The 20,675-nt window shown below is 34.4% G+C and overlaps 1 pseudogene; it reads left to right on the top strand.

Moving 5' to 3' along the window:
• The window catches only part of LOC149547092 (alpha-galactosidase-like), a 46,062-nt pseudogene extending 34,644 nt beyond the window's left edge, over positions 1 to 11,418 (top strand).
• Positions 11,419 to 20,675: the final 9,257 nt, after the last annotated feature.

Consider the following 20,675-nt stretch of genomic DNA (forward strand, 5'->3'; position numbering starts at 1 on the left):
TACAAGACACCATTATGACCAAATTGGGAAAATGGAAATATTCTCCTAATGAGCTTACTCAAAAAATTCCAAATGATCTTATGCAAGAAATCAAGCCTAGATGGGAGCATGCAAAGAAGACTATGAAAAATATCTTTGAACAGACTCTGAGGAAACTCATGCAAAGTCTCAATGAAAAATAGGTGAAAGAATATTTGAAGAAGAATGAATAGAAGTACACTCTCAAGATGAACACTTGCATGATACTTCTCAATAACATTGAATATGTTGTGTAGGTTGCTACATCAACATGGAAGAATATTTACAAGCTACATCAACCTAGTGATTTTGTTGTTCATGTTAGTGACAAAGATGATGATGGTGATGAGGAAGAGGACATGGAAATAAAATATGATGAAATAGATGATGTAAATGTGGATGATGAGGAGGAAGAAAAGGAAGCTACTGAAGGAAGTCTTCTAGAGATTCAAAGCATTGAGGAAATTGATGTAGAAAAGATTGCAGCAGTAGTAATGGCTTCATTTCCTCATTCTTTGAGCAAAGCTTTATTACAATCTGGCTCTGAGAAAGCTTCTACCAAGTTGGTTGTGACTACCATTGCAAAAAAATGTACTCAACCAACCTCAAGACATGTTCAGTTGCATATTCCATTAACTGAAGTGGCCAACACTTCACTTACCGAGTAGCAAGTAGCTCCATCATCAAGTTTTATCATGCAACAACAAGGTATTTCTACTATCACTACCATATCTACATTTGTTGCTAGCCCCCCCTCTATTTCTACTATTGTTGCTATGCCACATATAGCTAGTACAATGATAGTTGAGAACAAGTCTCAGCCAAGTACTAAAGTTTTAAATAAGGATAAGGTTAAAGAAGAAGATATTGATCTAGATGAGGATATAGTTATTCTGAATTGGGATATCTCTACTCTCGATCCTGATCAAATGAACATCATGGGTGAATTATTGCAAAAGAGAGCTAAGCAACAAAAGCTTAGAGAAGAGAAGAGAAAGGAAACTCAAGTGCTTGAAGATGCAAATGACATATTTGTAAATGCACTAAGTATTGAGGTTGATAGTGCATAACCTATGTTGGATCATTTAGCAAAAGTTGTCCAAAAATTCAATGAAGACTTAAATGGATAAGATAAGTTGCTACAAAGAGCAGAAAGAAAATTTGAGAACAAGGTATTGGGACAAGTGGCACAAAAAATTGCAATAAACCAAGTAGAATTGTCTACTACTCTTGTTTCATTGGAGACATCTATAAATAATGTCACTTCATTATTTGTTAAGTTGTCTGATACATCTATCTTCACATAAGACAATCAAATAAAATCTCAAAGATAGATGAAGACATGAAGGCTAGTGCACACCATCTATCACTTGACCCAAGCTATAGCTTTGCTCATTATTCAAAGATTTGATTTCTGACAAATTTGCAAGCAAAATTACTAAAGGAAGAAGCTAGGATTAGGGCCACACTTGCAGAAATCCAAGGCATGATTCTTCCAAACATGGATGCATTTTAGACACACATTGCACATGCTAAGACACTTATCCAAGACAATAAATTTTCCATAGCTAATCATATGATGAATTTATTAGTAGAAGTTTATATTGCATTCATTGCAAGCAAGAAGGTGTTATAAGAAAATTGGGACAAGACAATGGCATTAATTTTGAAAGTACCCTCTGAATTCTTGTCACATTTTGGTATTAACATATAATATACACCTTTGGCATTTATGTCAAAAAGGGGGAGAAGTATAGATGAATGTATATATGTATAAAGAGGAAGAAGTATATGTAAAGAATACGTGTATGGCGGAGTAGTATTCTAGGTATATGTATGCAAGAACTGTATTGTAATAAATAGATAAGAAGAAAACATCCTTTACAAAAGAAATTTTGAAAAACTTGAAAAAAAAAAGTATGTTATCGAGTTGTAGACACAGAATGGAGATAAAAGAATGTTTTGATTTGTAATTTTGAATATTCAGTTTTTGGATGATAAGTGTTTTTGTCACTAATGCCAAAGGGGGAGATTGTTGATGTTAAGATCAATTTGTCTATTAGTGACTCACACTTAGTTGATATATAGTTGCTACCGAGCTTCAAAACCTATGTACAATTTATGTCGAGTGTAGCAATGTTTACCAAGTTGTTTAGTACAAGTGATGGAAACTCTAGTTTTAATCGAGCTCCATAGTGTTAACCAAGTTTCGCAGTATTAACTGAGTTTCACAGTGTTAACTATGTTCTCTAGTGTCTACCGAGCCAACAATGTTAGTGATGTGAGTCTAGTATTGAATGAGCCATGGAGTGTCAATTGAGTGATTCAATATATGCTAAGTTTCATAGTGTTCACTGAGTCACGCAGTGGTGACTAAGTTCAAGCTACTTAGAAGTGATCAGTATGAACTAAGCCTCTCCATCAACTGAGTGCCAGACAATGTTGAGTGTTGACAGTGGTTGCAGAATATCAAAACATCACCAACTTTGTCTACTCGAGTTACAATAGTTGGGCCGAATTTGTGAATTTTGGTGAAACTTGTATTGTAGCTAACTCCAGTAAGGTGTGATTTGGATTGGTATATATGTAATGCATTGTATCATATCCAAATAAGAAGTGTAAGTATATGATGAGCATAAGTGAGAATTAAAGAAGGCTACAAGAAGTATAAGAGACAAAAAAGTATTATCTATCACAACAAGGTGAACATTATAATTCAAAGAATGTCACTAGCAAATCATCCCCAACCCAGTTTTACTTTCTATTTGGAAGGTTTTTGGGTCACCATTTCTTGTGTCAAATTGCTATGAATGTTTATTTTCTCTTATTCTTTCATGCATGCAATTAGATTAGAATATTATATGAAGAAATAAGATTAATTTTTATCAGTTCTTGATTCACCCCTCCCCACTCAGTAACCTTGCCTACCTCATATTTCCAATAGTACATTGGTAGGTGGAAGCCAACTATCTCAAGTGATAATGTGCCTCTTGAACTATATCTTCACTATATACCTCAGTTTCTTCCATCTAACTCAACCTATACACCAATTTGGCATTTGAAGTATTAGACTCATATTGCAATGCTCAGTCAATATAGAGAATTTTAATGATCTTCAATACTGACTATGTAAATGATTCTTTTGCACTAGTCTTTTCATAGATATGTTCTTATGCATATTTACTTATCCAAATATGAAATTTAGCTCATTTTATGTTTGGAACTAATGTAAGATATATCATAAAATATGCAATTCCTTACACACATTTCTTAACTAGTTTCAAATGATATGATCACCTCCTCTATTTGATTGGGTCATCTCAACTCCATTTGTTCCACTATTTCCATTGTTTACCTTTTTCTTCCAAGTTTGTTTCATCTCCTTCCTTGTTTTTTTAGTGTCCACTTTACCTTTACCCTTGATGTGATTGTGATTCGATCTTGGTATTTGGGTCTTGTAGTTTTTGCTTGAATGTCCAAACTTGTGGTATTTGGAACATACATTGTTAAGTGCATAATTATGCCTTTTGTTAGTCCACTAGGGCCTTGTCTATGATTTGCATTCATATGATCTATGTCCATATGTTTTATAATTGTAACAATAGCCTTAAATCTAGGTATAGTGAATGCATTCTTCATTTTTAATCTACACTTGTGTATTTGATGTCCTTGCTTCTTGGAGTAAAAACAATAACTAGCAAACTTAGGTGTTTTGTATACCATTTTTACTTCTCCATATGTTTGCAATATGACCAAGTTTTCCACAATGATAAGATGTTGGATTGCCTTTTAAATTTGGATTTTTCAATTCTACACTCTTGAATGATTCTCCTTGCTTGGTAGATTAATTAAGTTCCCCTTGAATGGTATAAAAGTCCCAATTCCTGGGGATAATTTTATGTCAATAAACATGCCCACTACTATTGAATCCTTAGCTACAAATAATAGATCTATTAATGAATCTAAAATCTCTCTTTCTAATTGTGAGAAGAAGCTAAAAATGATAAGCATCAGTATGAGAGAGTATATCTTAGATTCTATTGTTGCATTAATATTTTCCCCATGCTCCCATGAGAGACCATCTGAGCACATGAAGCCCTCATCCTCAACTATGAATATCTTTGGCACATTTTTCCAATCCTCAAATCCATTAGAATATGAAAATGATGACCAAGCTATTAGGGATTGGATATGATGGGACTCAAAATTGCATTCTTGATTTGAGTGCCATTCCAAACTTTTGAGTCATTTTGAGCCCCTATAAGTGCATTTAATGCATGTGTATCCAACTATCCTTTTGAGGCCTATGAGCTGTTTAATGTTTCTAACACTTTACATTTAGTATACCCATGCATCCGATGAAGATAAATTTTCATTTTGAGTCATTCCATGAAGTTTCATTTTGAGCAATGTTCAAATTTGTATTTTCGCCCAAGTGTTAAACAATGACTGGTAGCCTAGTTTGCATTTGAATATCTCACACCTAGTAATGTTTCATGACTCACTACTTTAGGAGTGTTTAGTATGCATATCATAGAAGCTATTTTTTTTTCAAGTCATTTTGATATTTTTTGACTAGGTTTTGAATCCCTCAAAGTCTATTTTTTACTATTGTCATGCTAATGTAAATTGTTGAGAATTTTGGGAGGCTCTCTTTGACTAGTTATAATTTTGACCTAGTTGACTGAAATGAGATAATTTTTTTTGAATTACATTCTAGAGGTTAGAGACTTATTATTTTTTAGATTTAAGCTTATGATGAATCCATTTGATCAGTTTTTGAATGCGATTCCATATGCAATTTGTAAAGTTTTAGTGGTGTCATAAAATGCAGATTGATCAATATCCTCGTTCGGGAAGTCATAACTCTAAGTACATGATTGTTTAAAAAAATGGATTATACCACTATTTTCTACACTAAAAATACTTTAAGTGTGTCAGTTTGCAAGTCTTTACCATTCTATTTTGCCATTGTTTCCAGTTCTGCAATTTCAAGTAGCCTACTTTGGCCTTTCACAAAATTCACCCAATTATTCGTCATGAGCCCAAATCACATATTATACTCTCCCCATGATAGTGAACTAATGCACCATTTTTCATGCCCCCATGTGTCAGTTTGACCTATTTTCAAAGCCAAAACTGAATGTGATTTATGGTTTTCTAACATGTTTACTTGTAGGCAGTTTTGAGAAGGCAAATTTGATAGTCAATTTCTTTTGACCCCGAAGTCATCATGAGACAAAATCAGACATGGTAAAAGAATATGGAACAAAGAATCAATATGTCTAATTTCAGAGCTCAATTATGTATTTTGGTCAGTTTTTAAAACCATTTAGGGGACCCCTTGGCATGAAATTGACAGTTTGCAAAAGGTTGAAAATTGAGTTAAAAATGATGGTCAGTGGTTGATTTTGTTTTTAATTAGTATGACGAGTTCAATAGGCTAGTTTGAGATGTTAGTTGTTCGAAAATAATTTTTTTTTAGCCAGACCCAATTTGGGGGCCCAACTGATCTCATCAAACCAATAAGGTGTTGTTGAAAGTCAAAGTATCTTCAAAGGTTCATAGCCACAATAATAATAAAGGAAAGAGTCATATGTGCCAAGGGGGTTTTCAAACTCATACTTGTTGAAGCCCATTCCCAACTTACCCATAAAATGTTTGAATGTGATGATAATTGTTTAACTAATTTGAGCTCATTCAAGTACCTTGTAGACATATCAAATATGAATGCGACTTTTAGTCCAAAAAAGCTTAAATGGATTGGTTTTTGACCACTTTAGGATAGATCAAATGTTAGGGTACATAATGGGTGAAGTAAGCCTTGCTCACTGGTATTGGGATTTGACCATGTTCAATATAAATTTTAAATACTAAGAAATCATTTGTCAAGGAGAAAATTTGATTGTATTTGTAAGATTGCTATTTGAAACATTATCTTGAACCATCCAAACTAAATTAAAAAGGGATATGTAGATGTGCTGGATTGCCACAGATGCCATATTGCTATGAAGTTTTCTAAGATCTTGACCAACAATGGAAGACAAAATGGCAGGGAGTCTGATAAGGTATCCAAATTCCTTAAAGATGGGGATGTCAGATTTGTCAAGATATTCCAAACCAAGCTCCTACCCTTGCACATATACATTTCTAATGGTAGTAATGTGCAACTTGTTATGAAAAATTATAAGACCAAGGCTTTTGGAAGCTCTCATCCATTCTTTGTAATTTACTTTGATTTTATATATTGTAAAATCTGCAGTGCACAAAAGGTTTAGAAAGTTATTCAACTCTTACTAGCTATTCACATATATTTTGAAGATAAGTCTCATCCCTCTCAAACTGTTACATTCTATTATTAGTTTGATGATGTCTGCAATATGGAGGAATACACAACCCATGTGAGTTAGTACGGGTTGTGAGTGCCAAGTAAAAGACCTCCTTCTTGCTACAGTTGGAAGCTTTTTCCTAAAGGCCCCTAAAGTTGAAGTTAATGACAAAGATACTACAGTAATTTTGGGATCAGCCTTGCCTTGGTGCTGAGGTTGAGGAGCTCGGTGCAAAGTGTACTTGTGAGAAAGGCAGGGATGGGGTGCTAATTTTAAGTGAATGGCCCTACCTCCTACCATTGCCCCCTTTAAGGTGATTCACCTTTGTTCCAGTGGACAACAACAACTCATCAAATGGAGCACAATGAACCACATATTTTCAAATGAGCCAAAATGTATTATTGTGTCAAAGGATTATGGTACTCTATGCATTCTCAGTTTATGCAAAGCTACACTAATGGCATGATGACTATTTTGTGGAACTAAATTTCAAGGATTACAAAGTTATTATTGCTCATTGTTTACAATTTGGAGTGTCCAAGCTTCTAGATAGACATTTTTGGTTTTTTATTACGATGTGGATGGTTCTACTCTTCATTTTCAGTTTACTAAGAAAGTCAGGAGCAAGCATAAAACATAGAGTAAAGTAGATCCCAAGGAGAGCATGTAGTTTGTACAGAAATGCAGACTAAAGATGAACATTCATAAGATTATTCAATATTATGGAGTTGAAGTTATGAGCCTTGGTTTTGATTTTTAACCACAGTTCAAATCTAAAGTTTTTTCCAATCTATGTAAAGTAACACAATTTATGCTAGAAATGATGCTGATAAGGGATGTTTCTTTGGATGTGAGTAGTCCTATTGTTGTGGCTCAAGGAGAAATGGGGTGCAATCACTTAGTCCCACATGCATTGTGAGGAGGGTTTTTATAGTGTTTTTATATGTGAACTCATAATAGCTTAATGTCTTAAAGGCAATGCCTTTTAGAGCCATCAAACCTTGTGTGAGGGGGAGGGGCCCATGTGGCCAGTTAGACAAGATAAAAAGAAAATTTTGAACAACAACACAAACCAAGGGAAATGATGTGGCATCCAAGTAGGACCAACTAGAAAGAGACACGTGGATCCAGATGCATAAATTGCAAGGTGACATGTGGTGCAAAAAATGAGGAGTAGTGATGTGGCAGTCCAATATTAAAGGCACTAGATGTTGCCACGTGTTAGATCGAATGGTTTGTTGGAGATGCTGGGAGGTTAAGAAATGCAAAAATGTGATGATGAACTAGATTATGACACATGACACTATGTTAGAAGCCTTGAGTAGTTCAGTCAGCCAATCAAGAAGCACCACATGGCAGTGACATGGTAGAGTTCCTATTAGGTGTTGACATGGCACAATGACCATGCATAGAAGAGCTAATGAAATAGTGACATGTGGCAATGTTAGATGACAACTATTAGAATTAGTGGACCAATCAGAGGGTTCCACATGGTGCCTAAATGGCAGTGATGAGAAAAAATGCAGTGAGTCATAGGTTGACACGTGGCGCAGGGGCGTCAAACTTGAGTTGACCCATATGCATAATTGGAGGGAAAAATCAGGTTAAGAAAAAAAATATTTTTATTATTGTTTTCTAGTTTTGGATGTGTAGGAGGTTTTTAAGTAAAAAGGTTTTATTATATAGTTTTAACCTTGGGAGAATTTAAATTTTTGCATAAAAATAAAGTCCCGAGGGTCATGCCAGGAACCTAATTTTCGAATGGAGATTCTGGCCATTTCTGGTAAGCAGATATAGGACTATCATATACCATTGGAACTAAGAGAAAACTAACTTTCCACTTTTGAGGTTTTTTTTTGCAAAGGAAGCCATGTATTCAAGTTATTCATGGTTTTGTACTAGATGCCTATTTTTCAACCACTTTCTATTATCGCAGATCATGTCTAATTTTTGGCAAAATGGTGAACTGGGTGAATGTCAGAGGTAGTAGAGATGCAGTTAGGGACATTTCTCACCTCAAAATTAGTTTAGTGAATAATTTATCAGCATTTCAGATGCATATCTAATGTTTTTGTCAGAATAAGGTTTTTCATCATTAGGAAGAGATATTTGAAGTTTGTTGAGACAAAATGATGAGATTCCTTTTAGATTTCAATTGTAGAGAGAAGAGAGAAGATTTTCAATAGTAAGGAATGAAGATTCAAGTGGACATGTGTCACTTCTAGATTAGATCTAGTTTCTTCTTCCTTTCCTATATCTTTCTCTTCCTCTCTCGTTGTAGGGGTTCTAGTTTTTGGAGAAATTTTCTCATTGTTGTGATACTAGGGTTGGTTCCAGTTAGTCTGTGATACCACAAGGTTGGATCCAAAGCTGTGATTCCACCATTTTCTTCAACTTTCTTTCTTGTATGGACATCAGGAATGAAGCTAATATAGATAGTTCTAGTCTATTTAGTGGTTCTATGAGTTATTTGTATGCATCTTGAATGTATAGTTTCAAAGAAATGAATACAATAAACATCAAACTTCTTAGTTTCATTCTGGTTCTCATCTCCTATCTTTGTAATTTGCAATGTTTTATGATTTAGGGATAAAAATCTAAACTCTTTTGTATCCCTTAAGGCTATATGTCTTGTGTGTTTTTCTGGTGAAATAAAGAGCCAAGTAAATGCTTGATATATTTGATAGGGTTGTTGGTTAATTTGAGAAGGATATTTCATGAGAATAAGGTCTTTATAAACATAGATGTCTGATTCATAAAGTGATAAGATAGATCTGATATCTTGATGTATGGAATATTTTACTGGTATCATAGATGTTTGTGTGTGATTTATGGAACTTCCCAATGGAAAAGGCACTGATTAGCTATAGGATCAACATGTTTCTTATTGTTGCATAGTTGGGATCTGCTAAAATCAAATTTATACTATGGTATTCCTATCAGGATTTAATTGTGTGATTTTGAGTCAAACTCATTGACCCATATTTCATGAGTAGTGATTCAACATGAATCCATCTCTCATGAGAATAAATGGAACACTTAGCACTCATTGGATCTAGGTGACGCTCATAGGGATGAAGCACCAGGACTCCCCAAGAGGTCACCCATCCTAGTACTACTCTAGCCTGAGAGTGCTTAACTATGGAGTTTCCTTCATGGTTAAACCCGAAGCTTCCAACCCCATTTACAAAACCTTCACCAAGTGTTGTGCCTTATGAACCATTCATTAGAAAGCCCCTTAAGCTCATCAATTGATAAATAGGAGAAAATTTGCACAGCAATTCAAACCGTGATATTGCTATCAAGATTTAACTATGTGATTTTGAGTCAAACTCTATATGCGACTTGTTACTTTCCATCTGAGAGCAGTCATCTTGTCACATACACAACATTTATACTTTCTATTAAAAGGCTTTTGAAATGTAGATTAGAGTTTGATTTAACAAAAAGTATTAATTTGTATTGAAATAAATAGGTACCAAAAAATGATTGAAGTTCTTTTGAAGACAGGGCGTCCTATATTCTTTGCCACTACTTCGTGGTAAGAAGACCTTATTTCAAGTAATAATCTCTATGTCCAACAAAAGTTTAAAAGACACTCATTAGTTTATTAACTAAAAATGACGCTAACTATTTCTATGTTGATGTACAGGGGCAACCTTACAGATTATATTGCGGATAGGCGTAAGACTGCCAACAACTGGTTGAGTGGTCAAATTCTAGTTCCATATGAATAGTAATAAGCTTACAACACCCATGTACAATATTTGCACAATGATGAGACTCAAAAAAGAAAATATATTATCTTTTTGTTTCTTGCAGCTTGTTCGAAGTTGCTGGCACGAACAATAAGCTCGCTGCTTATGCAGGTCCTAACTGTGGATGGAATGGTACATTCATTGCTCCATGAGTCCGGTGACTTGATATTGCTGTTGATTTCCATTGTAATATCCATACTAATATCAAATAGTTTGAATGTGCTTGGATTATCCAAACCAGATGCAGATGTATTGTAGATTGGAAGGATGGGTCCGAGTTGGATAATTGATGAGTACAGATCACAATTCAGCATATGGGCCTTAATGAAGGTAAAACAATATAGGCCTCTGATTTATGTATAATTAGCTGAAGTAGGTTCATTAGTAAATATAGAAACTGGTAGTTTGATTAAGAATCATTACCCATAACCCACACAAACAAGATGTTGCAAAACTTGGCATCTCTAAGCCCCACAAAAATATTTAAATATCACATCCATACAAGCACCCGGGCCTAGTGAAAGGAGACACTTTGAAATTCAAAGATGCTTATATTATCTTGTAGGCACCCTTGATGATTACCACTGACTTAAGGAATGCCAGTTAGGAAACAAAGAGGTTATTGATGTCAATCAAGGTGAGTTATACATGTCAGCTCAATTTAGATATTTTACCACACAAGTTTGATAATGGGTTCCAATCTATAGCTCCATTCTAACCTCTTTGCCATGGCTCCAGATTCATTAGGAGTTCAGGGGAAGAAAGTGAGCAAGCAAGGAGACCTTGAGGTATATGGATATTTTTGTGGGTTAATGGATTAACATATATAAGTCTTTTATTCAGCCTCTAAAATTAAATAGCATATTTTTCCCTTGAATTCAAGTTAGATTTTGTATGTCTAATCTATGTCAATTTGATCTTCCCAAGGTATAGGCAGGGCCTTTGTCCAACAAAAAAGTAGCTGTAACTTTCTAGAACAGAAGCAACTCCACAACCTCTATCACTACCAAATGGAAAGACATTGGCCTTTCATCCAAACCTGTGGTTCATGCTAGAGACTAATGGACAGTAAGACTATTAGAAATTCTCCTTTGTTATTTTTTTTTTAGGTTTTTTTTTAATATCATAATAATGCGATAGAAGCATACTTTAGGCTTTACAATTTTGTGTCTATTTTGATTTGGCGTTTTATGATTTTGACTGCAAATATTTTGTAGCATTCATACCTTTCTGCAAATTATAAAGGAAATCTCACTTCAACCATTGATTCACACGTCGTGGAAATGTATATCTTGACACCCATCTCTGTGTAAACTTCATACTCAAATTTGAAGATCAATAATTATATTGTGGACATGGTTATACAACTCTGGTATACTTCCAGATTATAGCAGAATAAAATAACTTTGGTATTAACAAGTACTATATAGTAGCTTGTAATTGCCATAAGTTGTAACAGAATATAAATAATAAAAGTTTTATAAATATATTGTGACATGGGTATACAGCTCTGGTTAATGCCATAGATATTCGACAATAGTAGAAATGGGTGGATTTGTGAGAAATATGAATACAACTTCAAAACTCACAACCTAACCCTAAAAATTTTCTCAGGAACAACTATTACCGAGTGCCAAAAATTGCTTGATAACCAAAGAAACCAACTGGCAGGAGTGTTTACTGAGTGAGCTCGATAAATGAAGAACACACAACTCGATAACCAAAGGATACCGAGTGACCTCAGTAGTGTGATTACCGAGTGAACTCGGTAACCATAGGAAGGTAGAGCTCAATAGAAGAAAGCACCGAGTGAGGTCGGTAGCCACTGCTGGGAGGAGCTTGGTAGAAGATGTTACCGAGTGAGCTCGATTTGAACTGCAAATGACTTCTACCAAAGACAATGCCGAGTGTAAACTTATAACGTGAATATTTCCACCATGAAAACCAGAGACCCAAAGCTTCAAACTTTCAAATAAAATTTCCAAAATGCAATGAATAGAAGATGGACAATAATGGATTCAAGTATGCCTGGTTGCTTTCTATTCAACTCTGATTCAAACTATTACAAATCTGGGAGCAATCGGCTTCAACCAGAAAACCCTAAAAATAACCCTAAAACTTTAAACTGATAAAACTTCAAACTTGCAGCTCTAATGGCTGCATACAATAATGCCTGGAGCAATCACTGCTTCAACAGGATGAATGAAAACAATAAAATATTCAACTTACAGAATGATCAAAGAAGAAACATGTGCAACTACAAGCACGAAATGAACTTCCTTTGTCCCTACAACAAACTGGATTTGCTGATCACTTTCTCTGCTCTGCAACTTTTGAGCTCTTCAACTTCTTCTCCTTCTACTATCTCATTGTCTTCCTCTGACTACTCAAATGAATGCAAACAATCCTTTTTATCTTCTTCCAAAAAAGTTTTCCCCCTCATTTGCAAATTTGAAAACTCACCTACCTATAATAAATTTTTTGGCTGTTGTGCAATCTGTCAGGGGTGGTAGGTGGGCGTTTGGCTCCAGGGAGAAATGCCCATCTGCATTTAATATTCCAACACTCCCCTTTTTTCCTGAGCCAAACAAACAAGGATCACAGCTGATCAAAATCAACTAACCAAGACACCATCTTAGGTGTACAAAAGTTCCAATGCCTAATGGCTTGGTAAAAATGTCTGCTAGCTGCTGCTCAGACTTGCAATATTTAATTTTGATATCCCCATTCTCCACCAACTCTCTGATGAAGTGATATCTGATCTCTATGTGTTTGCTTCTCCCATGGAAGACTGGATTATTGGACAATGTAATTGATGAGATGTTGTCACAATAAATTGTGGTTCCATCCTCTTGCCTTTCATTCAGATCTATCAAGATCCTCCTCAGCCAAATTGCTTGACATGCTGCTGCATTTGTTGCTATGTATTCAGCCTCTGCTGTAGATTGAACAACAATAGGTTGCTTCTTGGATGCCCATGAAATTGCACTCAATCCCATATGAAACATGTATCCAGAAGTGCTCTTCCTATCATCTAAACTTCTAGCCCAATCACTATCAGTGTAACCAACCAACTTGAATTCATTATTTGCAGTATGCAAAATCCCAAATCCCTTGGTACCTTTCACATACCTTAGGATCCTTTTTTCCGCTTGCCAATGGGAATCCCTTGGTGTTTCTATAAATCTAGAAATCAAGCTAACTGCATGCATTAGATTTGGCTGAGTTGCAGTCAAATACATCAGACTTCCAACCATACTCTTGTATAGTGTTGGATCCACTCTCTTGCTATTGCCTTCTTTGCTCAACTTCAAACCTACTGCTGTCGGTGTTGGGGCTTCCTTACTATTCTGTATTTTGAATCTCTCCAAGATCTGCCCTACATATTTTTCTTGAGAGATGAATATGCCATCATGCATTTGTTTTACTTCTATGCCTAGAAAGTATTTCAAGAGACCTAGATCTGTGATTTCAAATTCACTTTTCATGGCCTCTTTGAATTCACCAATTAGAGCCTTGTCATTTACATACAAGACAACAATCAACACATTACCATTTTCTACCTTGATGTAGAGAGTGGGCTCACCATTGCTTTTTCTAAAGCAATTGCTCATCAAATATGAGTCAATCCTACTGTACCATGCCCATGGAACTTGCTTGAGCCCATAAAGAGCTCTCTTCAGTCTATATACTTTGTTCTCTTCACCTGCAACTTCATAACCAAGTGGCTGCTCCACATATACTTATTCTTTCAATACACCATTTAGGAAGGCAGACTTCATATCCATTTGGTATACCTTCCATTTATGCTAAGCTACAATTGCTATGACAGCACGCACGGTTTCTATTCTTACAACTGGGGCATAGGTCTCATCATAATCTTTGCCATACTGTTGTTTGTAGCCCTTGACTACCAGCCTTGCCTTATGCCTATCAATTTTGCCTTCAGCATTGCATTTGGTATTATAGACCCATTTCACTCCAATCACTTACTTCTTGGGAGGCAAATTAGTTAGCTCCCATGTCTCATTTCTTTCTATAGCATCTATCTCCTCATCCATGGCCTTACACCATTTCTTCTCCTTAATAGCTTCTTCAAAATAAATTGGATCACTATGAGAAAATAATGCAAAATTAACACTCTCATCATAATCTTCATACCTTTCATCTTGGTATATCTCCCTAAGACTCTTGGTCTTTCTTGGTAACAGGGAGGAGAGTGTGGGATTAGAATCTTTGCTGCTGCTACTTGGCCCTGACACTCGGTCATGCCTAGAGGAGCTCGGTAATGACTGAGGCAACTTGCCTTTCCTTCTATCTACTCCTTCTTCTTGCTGTTCATTAGCATCCTCTTCATTCATAAATGGCACTTTACTAGAAGTGCTTGGTGACTCATCAATTGAACCATACCAAGACTGATTTTCAAGAAATTCCACATCTCTTGAAAGCATCATCTTGTTGTTCAATGGGTCATACAATCTGTATGCCTTTGATTTTGGGTTGTACCTTGTAAAAATGCATTTGACACCTTTGTCATCAAATTTTTTCCTTTGCTCTTTAGGCACATGTGCATATGCAACACATCCAAACACCCTTAAGTGTTCAACTGTCCATCTTATTCTTGACCACACTTCCATTGGAATTCTGTCACAGACTGCCTTTGTAGGACACCTATTAATTAGGTAAACTGCTATTGCCATAGCCTCTCCCCAAAATTCAGTTGGGAGACCTTTCTCTTTCATCATGCTCCTTGCCATCTCAACAATGGTCCTGTTCTTTCTTTTAGCCACTCCATTCTACTGTGGTGTATAGCTGGCTGTGATCTCTTTCTTAATGCCATGTTTCCTGCAAAAAATTACAAAAGAATTGGAGGTATACTCCCCTCCTTTATCTGATCTTAGGACCTTGATACAGTGTCCACATTCTCTTTCAGCCTGGGCTTTAAATTCTACAAATTTATCAAATGCTTCAAATTTATTCTTTAAGAAATACACCCATGTCCTATGACTGAAATCATTAATGAATTTCATAAAATATGTACTCCCCCCAATGGAAGTAACTTGCATAGGATCGACAAGGTCAGTATGCACTAACTCTAATGGATATCTAGCCCTCCTAGAATTTCCAGAATTAAAGGGAAGCCTATGTTGCTTACCCAAAATACAAGCCTCACACTTGTCACAAGAATTTACTACATGTGGCAAACCTTCTACCATTCTTTTATTTGACAATAAATTTAAACCAGCATAGCCAAGATGACCATATCTGAGGTGCCATAGCCGTAAGGGGTCTTCAATCACACTCCTTAGAGCTAATTGTGTGGGAGGTGCAACATGAACTTGAGATGAGAAACATGTCTCAATCCTTAAGGGAAACATTCTCTTCTTGTCATTTGAACTGCTGCAAGTAGGTTCTTGCTCCCATCCTTTTCATAAATGACACATGTGTCATTCTCCATCAACACTTTGTATCCATTTTGAATGAGCTGACCAATGTTCATCAAATTGTGCTTCATACGAGGGGTGAAATACACATTTTGTATTTCCCTTTTCTCACCTTTCTTGGTGCGGACCATAATAGATCCTTTGCCCACAACTGGTAGGGTTCCATTGTTACCCATTTTAATCTTAGATTTGAAACTCTTGTCAATGAATGAAAACAAAGTTTCATTACCACTCATGTGGTTGCTACATCCACTGTCGAGGTACCAAACCTCAGGGCTTCCTTCTTCACCAACATTACACATGATGAATGTAGCAACATTGGGTCCACTTCCCATATTCACATTAGCCACATTTTCTTTTCCTGACTGATCATTCTGCTTCTTCTAGCAGTCACTTGCATAATGCCCATATTTATGACAGTAGTAGCATTCTACATTACTCTTATTTGAGTTGTAGTTTTTCTTACCTCCTCTTGAAGTATTTTGTGAGCTACTTGCTCCATCTGCTCTTCCTGAGCTTTCTGCTGCAACATTTCTTTGTCCTCCATTTCCTCGGCCTCTACCTCTGGAGTTTCTGCCTGAGCCATTTCTTCGTCTCCCCCTTCCTCTTGGATTTGATTGAGCCTTGAATGCTTGCTCTTGGGTAGAAGAACATGTAGATTTTTTGATCCTATGCTCATGGGTTTGAATTGTACCCATCAACTCATCCATTGTCAAAACAGTGAGGTCTTTTGCCTCTTCTATGGTCATGACCAAATGGTCATATTTATGAGGTAAACTCCTCAATATCTTTTTCACTATCCTCTACTCTTGATAGTCTTCTCCATTTGACTTTAGCTAATTAATTACATTGGAGGTTCTTAAACTGAAGTCTGCAATTGATTCATTCTCCTTCATTTGAAGGTTCTCAAACTCCCTCATTATATTCTGTAGCTTTATAGTACGGACTTTATCAGTCCCCTTGAAGTTTTTCTCAAGGATATTCCATGCTTCCTTTGCATAATTTGCTGCTGCAATCTTAGGGAATATAGTCTCTGTCATTGCTGCTTCAATAAGACTTAATGCCTTAGCATCCTTCCTTCTTGACTCTTTTAAATGAGTCTTCTATGAATTTGTGAGGACAACATACTGAGTTGGATCAGTCACATCATTGAATCCATTAGCTACAAACTCCCACAAATCATTTGCTACCATAATGGTCTTCATCTTCTTTGCAAATGTATTATAATTCTGTCCATTAAATGATGGTGGCTACTGCCATATCTTTCCTGCATCTCCTGCCATGATAAATATCCCAAGGAAACAAATGCCCTAACTCACTTTGGATGTGGGGCCTCAAAGCTCTGATACCATGTGAGAAATATGAATACAACTTCAAAACTCACAACCTAACCCTAAAAATCTGCTCGGGAACAACTATTATCGAGTGCCAAAAATTGCTTGGTAACCAAAGAAACCAATTGGCAGGAGTGTTTACTGAGTGAGCTCGGTAAATGAAGAACACACAACTCGGTAACCAAAGGATACTGAGTGAGCTCGGTAGTGTGATTACCGAGTGAACTCGGTAACCATAGGAAGGTAGAGCTCGGTAGAAGAAAGCACCGAGTGAGGTCGGTAGCCAATGCTGGGAGGAGCTCAGTAGAAGACATTACCGAGTGACCTTGGTTTGAACTGTAAATGACTTCTACCAAAGACAATGCCAAGTGCAAACTTATAATGTGAATATTTCCACCATGAAAACCAGAGACCCAAAGCTTCAAACTTTCAAATAAACTTTCCAAAATGTAATGAATAGAAGAAGGACAATAATGGATTCAAGTATGCCTGCTTGCTTTCTATTCAACTCTGATTCAAACTATTACAAATCTGGGAGCATTCGGCTTCAACCAAAAAACCCTAAAACTTTAAATTGATAAAACTTCAAACTTTTAGCTCTAATGGCTGCATACAATAACGCCTGGAGCAATCACTGCTTCAACAGGATGAATGAAAACAATAAACTATTCAACTTACAAAATGATCAGAGAAGAAACACGTACAACTACAAGAACGAAATGAACTTCCTCTGTCCCTGCACCAAACTGGATCTGCTGATCACTTTCTCTGCTCTGCAACTTCTGAGCTCTTCAACTTCTTCTCCTTCTACTGTCTCATTGTCTTCCTCTAACTACTCGAATGAATGCAAACAATCCTTTTTGTCTTCTGCCAAAAAAGTTTTCCCCCTCATTTGCAAATTTAAAAACTCACCTACCTATAATAAATTTTTTGGCTCTTGTGCAATCCGTTAGGGGTGGTAGGTGGGTATTTGGCTCCAGGGAGAAACAACCATCTGCATTTAATATTCCAACAGGATTATGGTGTGAACAATTATCTTTTAAACTTAAATTTGACAACCATTTGCACGTCAAAATTTCAATATTTATTATAAACATAATATACTTAAATTTTTTAATAAATATCACATAAAAATAAAAGAATTATAAGTTTTGAAGATTTAAATAATATTATTTTTAGAAATTAAAATAAAAAACTTAGTTCAGTCAAAAAAATATAGATACAATGGAATATAACTATTTTTGGGTATAATCAATTAAATTTTAAAATAATTGATATCTATTGACATTTCTTTAGATAGATTTATTTAATACATCTATACTAGTATACTTCTAGCATACTTCCAGATATAACACAAAATAAACTAAAAGTTTGTTATAGTTTTATACCCTTATCTAAAATCAAATTGAAACAAGTGCCACATAGTGGCTCCTATGTTGTAATACAATATAGATAATAAAAGTTTGATAAAAAAATATTTAAATGAAATGACTATATAGTATTAAAATAAAATTTGAAATAATTAAATTAATATAGAAGTAAGGTATAGTAGTATGTATAATTTTTAAATATAAAATGTAATTATTAAAAAATGACGAATTAGTGTGTAGAATATTCTTTGTAGAAAAAAAATTTAGAGTTTAAATGGAATGAAATAGTTGAATAAAAAGATATAAACTAAATTTTTTTAAATGGCTTTGTTAAGTTTTTTTGAGATACTTATAAATAGTATGAATTAAATTTCAATTGGACATTAGACATTAAAATGAGACATTGTTAATGCTTAATGCCGATAGGCATTCTACAATGGCAGAAAGGGTGGATTATGGTGTGAGCATGTTAAATGTTAACAGTTACCTTTTAAACTTAAATTTGACTATCATTTGCACATCAAAATTTCAATATTTAATGTAAACATGATATACTTAAAAAAAAATCAATAAACACCACATAAAAAATAAAAATAAAGATATGTTTTGTTAAAATTATAAGTTTTGAAGATATAGCTAATATTATTTTGAGAAATTAAAGTAAAAAACAATAAATATAGATACAATGAAATATAAATATTCTTTGGTATAAAAAAATAAATTTTAAATATTTTATAATTGATATAGATATATTTAATATATCTATACTAGTTATATCCTAGATAATAAATATAAGTAAAAGTATTTAACTTATTAACCTAAATTAGAACTTAGAGAAGAGAGATAATAAAGTGATGTCAACCTTAATACCAACACTTTGTTCATGACCACCTTCATTTACAAAACTTGGGCAACAAATTTTATCCACATTAATAGGATTTGCATTGTCTTGTGTTGTTCAACTTTTGTTGTTCTTTGATGTTCTTTAGTTGATCTTTTGCTACCTTGACTCTGGTTTGAGGCTTTGCCTCTTTTGTAGTGCTCGAAGTTCTATGTAACCTTTTTTGATCTCTCTATATCTAATAGAAATTTTTTTGCAGACTACATTTTGTGGAGATAAATATTTGCATGGGCAGTTAATTATAATTAATATTTAATATTTAGGACATTGGACTTTTAATTCCTATTTAAGGTAATTATGATTTTGGGACCAATTTCTTTATTAAATTAAACAAATTAATGATTGTAAAATATATAATTTTAGTTTTTTTTCAATTAAAATGGTAATTTTGTTAACTTTTTAAAGAATTATATTTTATTGAATATTTCTAATATAAAAATAAAATTTTTGTATAATTATTTTTAAATTATTTTTTATATTATATACAAATATTTATGTAAAAAAACTTATATAACCAATGTTTTATGTACTCTTGTAAAACAACAATTTATATGGTTTAACCAATATCTAAGTAATGGAAAAAAAAGTTTCATCAATTAGAAGTTAAATAGTTGAGATTGATTGTTGGAATAAATATTGTGATAATTAATCTAAATAAACAAAGTTTTTATATATTTTAATATTTAGGAGCATTCTACAATGTTGCCTCATAATAGAGAGTGTTTCCTAGAAATATGCTCCTATAACACCCAAATATATTAGCCAACCAAATTACATTAAGATAATTTTAATGATTTAAAAAATTAAAAAATTTACGTATATACTTTTGAAAAGAAAAGAAAAGTGACAATAAAATATAAAAATACTTGTGTATAATTGGTTGAAATCAAAAGTTTTATAGCACAAGTGATTGCAATAGTATAGCCAACAAGTACAAAAAAAAGAGATTTTCATTTTGCCATGTATAATTTTTTGATATTGGATTTAAAAACAATGTGTAAAGTTATTATTTTCAAATTTTTATTAATTAAAAATTATTGTATCATAATATTTCAAGGCTTATTAGTATAATTATTTGTTTTATAAATTTGTTTTTGATATTAAAACAACCAAAACGAGGGGGCTGGCCCTTTATACTAGTGGTGAAACAACCAACAGAAAACCAATAGACAACTACATAGACCCCTTAACAATTTACATAAAAATAATAATGTAAAAACATATTAGTAATTAAAAGTACTAGAGTTACTACTCTTAATACTAACATAGTTTAACCGATTATCACAAGACACATAGGTGGTTAGTGCATCATACCACCTACAACACAAACCAAGTTCAATAGTAAAACCAAAACCATCAAATGAGATGGAGATCAATAACTAGTAGAGCACGAAAAAACACTACACACTAGAAAGGCCACTAACTGGCATCCTTTTTCTTCCCTATCCCAACCAAGAGAAATTTGGCCTAGTCATCCACAAGGAAATTGTAGAGCAACTTTGAATCCTTCCCAAGGCCCTC

This window comes from Cupressus sempervirens, chromosome 7, assembly GCF_028749045.1.
Source record: "Cupressus sempervirens isolate cs-2001-9-10 chromosome 7, ASM2874904v1, whole genome shotgun sequence".
NCBI classification, from domain to species: domain Eukaryota; kingdom Viridiplantae; phylum Streptophyta; class Pinopsida; order Cupressales; family Cupressaceae; genus Cupressus; species Cupressus sempervirens.